Raw genomic sequence first — 11149 nt, forward strand, 5'->3', positions numbered from 1 at the left:
GCATTCTGAGCTGACCCTCCCTTTTGCCTAAGCATGTATAAAGGCTGATGGGATACTTGGCGGGCATGGGATTCTTAGAGTTTTAAGAATGAGAGAGTCACAGGCTAAAGCCTGGCACGGAGTCCAGGCCTTTTTCACTCTGACTCTGTTTTCCCTGATCTGCCTTGGAGCTGTGACTGAAAGACAGCATGCAAGGAGCCTGGCCAGTACAGTAGACAGGAGTCTGTCAGAAGCTGGCCCCTGGGACCCACTGGCTACAGCTTCCCTCTAGAGCAGCAGATCTGCAATGTTTTCCTCCCTGCTTTGAAAGAAATAGTCTCCCACCCCACCCCTGCCACACACCCTTGCCACTTTGGTTTCCTCACTGCTATTTCCTCTCTCTGGGAATGGAGGCCAGGCCACTTGTCCTGTCAATGAGTCACACCCCAGCCACACTCGTGTCTACTTTGCAGGGATGACTTTTTCCAGGAGCAGACATCCATTTCCACTTTCTGTGAAGAACCTTAGAGGTTAGAAACAGAAGCTTGATGTCTCCTGAGAGTCATTTTGCCCATTTGCTAAAAATGCCCTCAAATATTTGGTACATGTCTTGAATGTAACCCAGCCCTCTTGTCCTCTCCCAAGGGTTACCAACTGGATAATTTCGACTAATTATTCATATGCTAGCATGGGCAAACACAAGGCAGTGTTGGCTGAGTGGGAAATTTCCCTTCCACAACTGAACTGTGGGGATACATTTCTATGTTTTGATATGTACCTTATAAAGATGGGACTTTTCTATATCGTTCTTTATTTTACCATGAGAACCTAAGTGTCCCTAGAAATGGTTAGGTGCCATTAAACATTTGCTTATCTCTTTGAGTGAAGAATAGAAAGTAGATGTCACTTCCAGCTTCAAGAGGAAGTGCATATGTGTGACCATGCCTTTTTAAGAAAATATGCTTACACCAGAGATAGGAAGCTGTCTCCTCTTTGTCTACCCTAGGAACTGCATGGCTCATTTGTAGACCTCTGTCCCCCAAGGTGGAGGTTTGAATAAGAATGACACCCATCTACTTCCTAGGTCTATTTGATCCTTGGTGCAGGACTGTCTCTGACTAGGACTCTGTTGCCTGGCTTTCCCTTAGCTGGGCTGCCAGGTCTGGCCTCAGTGGGAGAGGATGCATGTAGTCCTGATGCAAGTTGAGAATGTGCCAAAGCTCGGGTGGGGGTTCCCCCCTTCTCTGAGAAGGGGAGGGGGAGTGGAAAAGGGGGATAGGAGGGTGGGTCTGGGAAGAGAGGAGGGAGGGGGACTGCAATCAGGATGTAAAGTGAATAAACGAACTACTACTATACTACTACTACTACTAGAATGGCATCTGTAGGCTCATATATTTGGATGTGTAGTCACTTCTGAGATGCTGAGTATCAGCAGTGGGCAGAGGCTTCCTGTTAACTGGAGAGTGCATGCTGTATTGTGGACCTGATCCAAGGACTGGAACACATTGTCTTTCTCATCATGCCTACACAAAGCTCATCTCTGTGCCTTGTGTGGGACAAGAACATCTTACATGCAACGGCCATCTGCGTTGTGACTTTGCTTGGTGATCAGTGAGCGTCCTGTGAGTATTTAGGGCGGGCCAAGGTTAACTAGGAAGTTCAGTAGGTTTAGAATTATTGCCTGTGTTTGAACCTAAACTTTCAGTTATGATGCATTTTCTTGGCTAGACCCTCATTGTTAAGCTAAGCCACATCTGTGGTTTTACTCTGTGGTGTTACAGAGCTGAGAAATTCCTGTTGTCTTTCCTCTGATTCAGAAAATTGTTGGTCACAATATAAAATACAAATAAAAATGCTGCCTCTGTAGCCACTCTCTCTGGAAAGCTAGAAAAATGCATGTATAAAGTTTCCCACAGTCTTTTTAATTTTGTCTTAAGCTCTGCATTTATTTATGAACTCTTTGTTTCTCTGTAGGGCATCTTGTATAATTTTTTTCCTGTCTCATTCACAGATCTTTTCTTCAGCTGTTTCAAAACAGTCAAGTTGCCGCTGAATTGGCAATTCTTTGCATTGTATTTTTCAATTTTAGGAGACTTTCTTGTTTTCTTTCCACTCACACTGATCCTTGTTTATTTATTTTTTGGATAGAATTTTCTTTCCGAGATTATTTCAAGCCTCTTATGACTTTATGTGTAATGAGAAGGGTCGTTTTGGAAGATGTTTTACTGATTATTCTGTATCCGGGCCCTCGATGGAGCTGACTCTTCCTTTTGCTTTGTTGACTCTCTATAGTTATCATGGTTGTCATCCTGTTCTCACCATAGCTTCTTCCTTTCTCTGGGTGGGCTCTGAAGGCAGTAGTCCTTAGAACGACCAGGACTGTGCAAGCATTCCCTCAGGTACCACAGCAACCTCACTTTAAGGGAATGTCATAACTGGAGCTTTTCAGATTGTAAATTCCCACTACTGCTTCGGTCTCCCCACACTTCTCTCAGCTCCACTGAGAACTTCCTGCTGAGACACGAGGTGGAGGGGGTGGTGGGTTTATTTTTGGTCTTCCCTTGCTGCAACATTATGGCTCCTCTGGGGTCTTGTTTTACAGAGGGAAAGTCGTCTTTAATGTGTTCATGTTGATTCAGACTCCAGTTTCTACATTTTTTTTTTCAAATCACCCTATAAGGTCTTAAAAATTTAAACCCCAACATGCTGCTTCTGACAGTTTCCCAAGGTCAGGGAGAACTCTGCATCCAGCTTACTGCTGCAGAACTAAGGCGTCACTTTTTAAATCATTTTGGTTTATAACACCTGTAGAGGTCAAAGGGCAACTTGTAGGTGTCAGTTCTCTCCCTTCACCAAGTGAGTCCTGGAGCTCTAACTGTGGTCATCCGGCTTAGTGATAATGCCCTCACGTACTAAGCCATCTTCCCAAACAGGAAGCATATTTCTTTTTATAGGTATCCAGAAGCCACTGTGTGGACTCAGATGTCTGCCAGAGCTTTGCCTTCCTTATATGATGGCTCCCAGGAAAGTAGAGGCTCAGGACAAGGCTACTGAGGAAGGTTCTAGCTGGATTTATTAGGATAGTAGTACACTGGTAGCTGTTTACTGTGACTCTGGCACTCAAGGGGACCTTTCATTTTCATGTTGCTGGACCTCTGATGTCAGTATTGACTCCTTGTTTTTCAAAAATCTTTTCTCATTAGGTAGACATTCCTACACAGAATAGATTTTATTTTACCTGGACTAAGACCTAGATGACAGTACTTGTGACCTTAGGATAAGGCTCACAGGCTCTGCACTAAGGATGAACACCCAGAAAAGCCTCAGTCAATCTGTGGGGTACCATGCTTTGCTGGATTACTGCCCTACATCCCTTTCTAGTCAGCAAGGCACACAGACTCAGTTATACAGGATCCTAGAAGACCACTGTTGGATGTTTGTAAACATGGGATGCTGGAAAATCCCCCTCCCCTTTTGGTTCTCATAGTCTTCACTCAGAAATAGGGAGAAAAACCTTCTGGAGAGTGTTTGAGAAAGAAGCAAACAGAATGTTGTCCATGGTTTCTTTCTACTAGTTGTGAAGCATGTTATGCAAATTGGAGTATGCACATTACATCTATGTCACTATTTCTATACCTATTTCATTTGGTTCCAAAAGAACCAAAAAGAATTTGTTGAACATAAGTGAGACACAGCAGTGTGCACAAAGGATGTTGGTATCCACATATTTTGTCTCCAGTCAGCATATAGCACAGAGCCTAGACCAGCACACAATATATGCAATGATATCTGTTAACTCAAAGATGTGATTAAACAAGAAAGGCCAACACACAAGCTATCAGGGTGGGTTTAGAAGGTAAAATCTGTGGCATGTGAGCTGAGAGATTGCTTAGATCAGGCAGTTTCATTTCAGCTCAGGGTCTGTGCTTACCAATTCAGCATATCATACATGGTGGCCTGAATATCACCTTATTTTATTATTTTTTGCATCTATTTCCATTACTTTGTGCAGTTACTAAGATTGGCTTAGTAAGCCCCAGAATGCTTCAAGACCCAGTCTGGATTTAATAATTCTATGGACTTCAGTTTTACAAATGCGTGTTTTGGTTTTGTCTGTGGCCGTCATTCCGTGCCGAGTTGATGTATTGTTGAGCATTTACCCCGTTTCGCATTTGGAGCACTTGGCTCTTCATTTGTTTCACGTGTGTTGTGTTCTGTATTATAGACACTGGTATCCCCCATCCCAAAGCCTGGGAACCAAAGTTCATAGATTTCATAGTCATGAAGCAAAAGAGATGATGATGAGAATGGACTGACTTTGAAACTCAGATATGTGCTACAATTTGCCACCTTTTCCACAGCTATGAACACACACACACACACACACACACACATACACACACACACACACACACGTAGAGAGAGAGAGTTTATCTATCACCTATCCATCTGACTGTCTTTCAATCTAGCATCTATCTATGTATCTATGTATCTATGTATCTGTCTGTCTGTCTGTCTGCCTGCCTGTCTGTCTATCTATCAGTATACATCTATTCAGAGAGAGACAGAGAGAGAAAGAGAGAGAGAGAGTTTATCTATCACCTATCCATCTGTCTTTCAATCTAGCATCTATCTATGTATCTATGTATCTATGTATCTATCTATGTATCTATGTATCTATCTATCTGTCTGTCTATCAGTATATCATCTATTCAGAGAGAGACAGAGAGAGAAAGAAAGAAAGAGAGAGAGGGGGAGAGAGAGAGAGAGAGAGAGAGAGAGAGAGAGAGAGAGAGAGAGAGATTCTCAGGCAATATTTCAGAGACGCTCTGAGAAAGACTTCTGATCATAGCAGCAATGGTTTCCAGGGACCTAATGTGGGCTCATCTGGAAGGATGAGTGACGAAATTAGCCTTTCTTCCAGTTAGGGAAGCAATAAAGGAAAAAAAATCTAATTGCCTGGATCAAATTCCTAGTAGAGTTTGAGCTATATGTGACATAGAGTCTGCACACTTCATAAACAAAATAGATACTCCTGTAACACATTGCAGAAGGAAGGATCTAGAAGACCAATGGAAGCTGTCTGCTTTTTATTTGTTTTATGAATGCCAAGAGAGGTATTCCTCTGATCATTTTATAAAGGAATAGTGTGTTTGATGTGTATAAGAGCCATGCTTCCTAAGTGTGTGACATATCACAGGGACCAAAGAGCTTTTCTGTTCATTCACATTTACTTTCAAGTACCTATAAACATGTAAACATTCCTGTTAAAATGTAAGTAACATACATCTAGATAGGCTTTTTAGAGAGAGAGAGAGAGAGAGAGAGAGAGAGAGAGAGAGAGAGAGAGAGAGAGCGCTTTCTGAGACAAGAATGAGACCTTCTTTTCAGTGTCACCAGACACTTTTGAGACCCTACCCGATTTCTCAGTAAAATATTGTGTGCTCACAATGAAAAGCTTATTGGAGAAACAGGTATGGAATTACTAGCCCCAGGGTTACACCAGGAACTGGAAACTCAGTAATGAGAGTAGTCCCTGGGGGAGGGGACCCAGGGGACAATACCAGCAAAAGCAGAGTGCAGGCAGAGTCTTAAATAAAGCACACCCGTCTCCCCATAGCCCTGGACTACCCAGCCCCACCTGCCCAGTCCTGTGATGTGTATAATACTTTCATTTTTATCTGACATAATTTGGTGAGAGGACCAGAAACAGTTTCATGAGGGATCCAGAAGATAGGGCCACAAATGTGTGCAAAGAAAGCTTTATAAAAAGATAAGGCCATGGATATGTACAAAATAAAAGCTTTACAGATGATAGGGTCACAGATATGTGCAAACGGAAGCTTTACAGGAGATAGACCATGGATATGTGCAAAAGGAAGCTTTACTTTACACCCAATTTAGTGGACTAGCTTGTTCTTCATGTTGAGTTGGCATTCAGTGAAGCCATTTATTGAAAATCGACAAAGGGTCTGTCCCTGAGGTGTGTCCCCCTGCTTCAGCACATGTCTGCAGATGGTACCCAAGCAGCTTGTGCAGCAGAGGCCACTGTGGTCCTGTCTTCTTTATCTTTGCCCTTCAGCTGTTCGGGCGCTAAACATTGTTGATCATGTCACCAAATGCCACCCCCTCCCCCTCCCAATTCCCTTGTCTTTTCATCCTCTTAACAAGGTATCATATCCAAGAACTTGCAAATGCTTAGTCATTTTTGTCAAAGTGGATCAGGTCATATAGATTTACATCCTTTTACATTTTGAAACTAGATGAGAACAAACCTTACTCTCATTTGTTTGTTTATGAGACAACTTCTTGCTATATAGCCTAGGCTAGCTTGGAGCACTTTCTGTAGTCCAGATTGTCTTTGAAGTCATCACCCTCCTGCCTCAGCTTCCCCAGGAATACTTCAGTTTTTTATTGATGGTCCACTCTAGGGGTGTTTCCTGGAGCTACAGTTGACTTAGTTCACTTTTCAAATGCTCCTCTTATTAATGGCTCGGGCTGTGGTGAGTGGCTGAGCATGTGCTACGAAGCCCTGTAGAGTGTGCATGACGTACTTCTTTCTGTCAGAGAAATTCATAACCTTTATTTTTAGATGGGCCTATCATTTAAATCATTTTCCCATAGAATCCAGCAACCTTCACTAAAAAGGGTTTTCAAGAACCATACCTATATCTTAATATACATCAAAATAGTCTACATTATATTGCATTATATCTTATTATAGCTTCCCTGCCCTCTGTGTGTGAACATACATGTGTATGTGGGTATATGTGTGTATATGCTATGGGATGCTTGTGGGGGTCTTCCTTACATGACCCTACTGTTGACATTTCATTGTTCTCTGCCACAGAGAGAAGACACACTTTCAGGGTAAATATTCTGATTTCAGTTCTTGCGAACTTTTTGCTCCCTCTTCTGCCATGTTCCCTGAGCCTTAAGAAAGGTGCTGTGTTGCAGATGTCTCATTTGGGGCTTGGCATCATATGGCCCCTAGTTCTCTACACTTTGCACCACTATGACTTTCTATAATATTCTCTGCTACAGAAAGAAGTGTCTCATTGGTGAGGGGTAAGAGCCACCCACATCTTTGGGTGTCAGGCTAAGTATGTAGAACATAGGTAGGACTTCTGCTGGGAAGGTTAATAGTACCCAAAGTAGCTATTTCTTTCTTGGCTGATCACTGAAATTGAGACTAGAAAACTCCGTAGTCTGAACCTCAGACAATCACACCTGACAGCAGCTTACTGCAATCCCTTTCCTCCTGACATCTACTTAGTTAGCAATCTCATGCTTACATTTTTTCCTAAATATTATCTAAAAGACATGCATATCGATTTTCTAGTGCCTATTACCTTATTTCTTTAGTTTTATCTTTATGCTTTTGGTTGGAGAGACAGTCTTGTTGTAGAACGCAAGTGGACCTTGAACTTCTTGTGTAGCCCAGCCTGAGGTCAGACTCACAGATGTTTTTCCACCTTCAGTTCTGCAATGCTGAGGTAACAGGCCTGCACCACCAGGTCTCAATTTTTTATCCATTTTGTTCTTGGTTTAATGTGGCAGACAATAACATACGCTGCTCCAATAGATCCCTCTTCTAGCTTTTCCTAAAAATCCGAATTTTCTATTTCTTTGCAGGAAACGTTCTAAGCCACTTAATCTTCCATTGAGCTTGGTTTAGTTAAAACTAGACAAGTTAATCCTTAGGTTCACTCACCTGGGCTAGAGCCACTGTAGAACGCATGTCTGTGCCAAGCCAAGCTCTTGTGAGTAGTGTAATTCTCCCCTTCCTCTCAGGAAAGCATTGATCTCTCCCCACAGGGAAACTCCTTACTGAGAATGGGTTCCTGCATTGCTCTACACACTCAGCCCCAGTTGCATAAACATAGCTGCTTTTAAAAGATATTCCAACATGAAAAGTGCGGTTTATTTTCACAAGCAAATCAGGGACGTTCATATTTAGTTTTGAACGTTTTCAACCTAAGGGATCAACCAAGTTCCTCTTGCCTCTTGGGTTTTCAGAGCATGGTAAGCTCTGTCACTGAGCAGCTATCAATGGCCAAGAATGCTTTTGGTATTTAGAGAACGGTCCACATCATTAGTTGCCCAAACTGAAAATGTGTCCCTAGATTAACCTGAGGAGGGGACTTTGAAACTGTGATCTACCAACTGCCCAGTATGGGTTTATAGCATTCATCTCCGGGACATGGCTGTTTACAGTGAACTGTAAGATTGACCCTTTCTCACTGTGAAGACTAAAACCTGGTTGAAAAATGCCAGAATACCTATTTGGAGCTTGAGTAAACTAGCAGGACTCAAATATCAAAGGCTGCCCTTCCTGATGACTCAAAAAAAAAAAAAAAAAAAAAAAAAGTACGGCTCTGATTGTCAAGTTGGAATTTGTAACCTGTGTAAACGCTGTATTTAAAACCTTGCTTTGACATGGATTCATTATGTTGAATTTTCCACTAATTACTGACATTTTCTTAATGTGTGCATGTGGGAAACATGAGGATGTGATTACTCCCAGTTAAACGTGTAAGTAATAACAAGCATATTATATATGTTTTCTTTGTTTTTTGGTCACCCTAGGCTTCTTGAAAGTCAAGCTTTTCTTTTTAGCATCTCAGTACAGTGTTTTGTTTTTTATAACTAGATAAGTGTATACGAAGTAAAAGTGAAAAGGTCCTGAGTGTGTGTGTCCATGTGTGTGTGAATGTGTGCATGTATTGTGTAAGTGCATGTTTGTATATTTGTGTATGTGTGCAAGTTTGTATATGCATTTGTGTGGGGGCACATGTGTATGTTTGTGTGTATGCATGTGTGTGTATGTGTGTGAGTCTGCGAATGTATTTGTATGCGTGTGTGTGTGTGTGTGTGCGCGCATTTAGTGTGTGTTCTCAACTGTGGAGTACTGTTGATTCATTTCACGTAAACTCTCCTAGTTACAGTCTTTGGAGCTGATGTGTGAGTAGCTGACTGAAGCTCCGAATGACTTCTCTGGCATGAGAACTGGGCCTCTGAACAATTTTATATCCCATAGTTTGTAGACAAGGGAGTTGGAATCTTGAGAAAGGATACTCAGGGACCTGGAGAAACAAATCATTCTGAAAATTATCCTGAAGCTCACTTTTAATCTTCGAAGACATGAAATGTAACTGTAATGGAGAATCTCAATGTACTTTTTTATCTGATGTTTGCTGCAGGGATTTTCCCAGTATCTCCTTGCCAGACCCACCCACACTCATCTGCTTTCTTGAAGGTAGTAAACCCACAAAGTGGTGCTTCTTCTGGTTGGGCTTTTTCACTGGCCAAGTGAATGGTTCGGGAGGACTGCTTGCCCCCTTTGGTGACAACATCACCATAGCAACAGAGAAGCCTCTCCATATATCCCCACTGGCTCCTGAGAGGAAAGAAGCTTTGTGTCTCAGCTTCTCTCCTGTAACCCAGGGCAGAGGTCAGCCTCCTGCTTGGCTTGCTCTGTGCTATGTGCTGTTTGATTTTTAATCCCGTTCCCTTCCTGTTTCTAACCTAGTTATCTTGTTCTCACATTCCCAGTAGATGTAGCTTGTACTTGCTGAAAGAAATGCCCTTATGGGATAAAAACCGTGCTTAGCAGAGCTTCACATGAACAGAATTCACAGCTGGGGAAGGCTCTCACTGCACTCCATCTCAGCCAGCACAGGCAGAGGCAGTGAGACTCTTCCAAGGCTCTTCAACCTTGAAAGAAAGACCACAGGAAGAGTCAGGCCAGACTCATAAACAAGGCCAGTGGCCCTCTTTCACCCGACTTTGGGCTAATTGCTCTGACAGTTCTGCACTTGGCCAAAGCCACAGACTGAAGGTAGATTTCTTCACAGAGTTCACAACATCACAAATAATTTAGTCCCATGGTCTTCCAATTTTAACCATAAACAACCCTTTCAGCGTTTGTTCCCTCTCACATCTTGGGTGACTCTGAGATGCTGCTTCAGGTTCTAAAATGGCTGGTCCTCCCTCCCCATTTCAGCCACCATTTCTTCTGCCAGAACTATTTTGCCTATCACATATAAAATCATTCTGGTTTTAAATAAATATCTTGGATTTTTTTTTTATATACATGTGTATGTGTGTATGTGCTTATGTGTGTGTATGTGTATATATATATGTATGTGTGTATATGTATATGTATACACACACATATATATATATATATATATATATAATCTTATTACAGATGAAGACATTGAAGATGCACTAAAGAATCAGTTTAAAACAAGGCAAAGCTACAACACCAGGACGTCCAATGTGACCTCATAAGCCTACAACTCTAACACACCACGAGTCATTCAATACCAAGGCTTCTGTGCTTTATACAAAGCTAACCTATAAATTTTGGCCGAAAATGGTGAGATACAGTGGAAAGACTATGAACTCTGCTGGCAAAAGTAAACAGACTGAAAAGTCTTCCCAGCAATACACTAATGTTTCCTCAGGCACAGCAAGTCACCTCCCTACCCTGTGGAATGACAACGATAATCCCTGCAGAATGTGTGCTTCCTCATGTGTGCTTGCTCATGTGTGCTCGTAGACCCCGTCCCTCCCTCCATGTGTGTGTGTGTGTGTGTGTGTGTGTGTGTGTGTGTGTGTGTGTGTGTCTCAGTGCTGTCTGTTCTTTATATTTGGCTGTTTTGGGTGTGGGTAGGGGGAGGAGAGCAAGGCATGGATGTGGTTGCAAACAGAGCTGCAAACCCAGACAGGAAATCAGTAATCCCTTCATTTCCTTCCTGGGGCTGTCCTGTAAAGGATTCTTATCACTATATGAGAAGGACCTACACCAGGGACTCAAAAACTCAAGGACTTAAAAACTCAAGGGGAATTTGTCAGTGTTCCAGCCAGGAATCTGACTAAAAGAGGAACAGGATTACCCCAGAACATCTGCTGTTCTATTCCCTGAGCCTCTGCGTCTTTATTTACTGCTCAAATGAGATTAAGAAGAGCAGAGTTCAAATATTCTATCTGCTTGTCTTCAACCCTGGACTCAAAATACACTCACCGAAACCCACTTTCACACCAGTGGCTATACTAGGGTCACTAATGACCTGGAAGAAATACAGGACATGAGTCTAAGATGGACACCAAGAACACCCATCCATTCTGTCCTCAGACACTCACAGAGAGTGAAACAAAACAT

Source organism: Rattus norvegicus, chromosome 6, assembly GCF_021556685.1.
Source record: "Rattus norvegicus strain SHRSP/BbbUtx chromosome 6, alternate assembly SHRSP_T2T, whole genome shotgun sequence".
Lineage (NCBI taxonomy): Eukaryota > Metazoa > Chordata > Mammalia > Rodentia > Muridae > Rattus > Rattus norvegicus.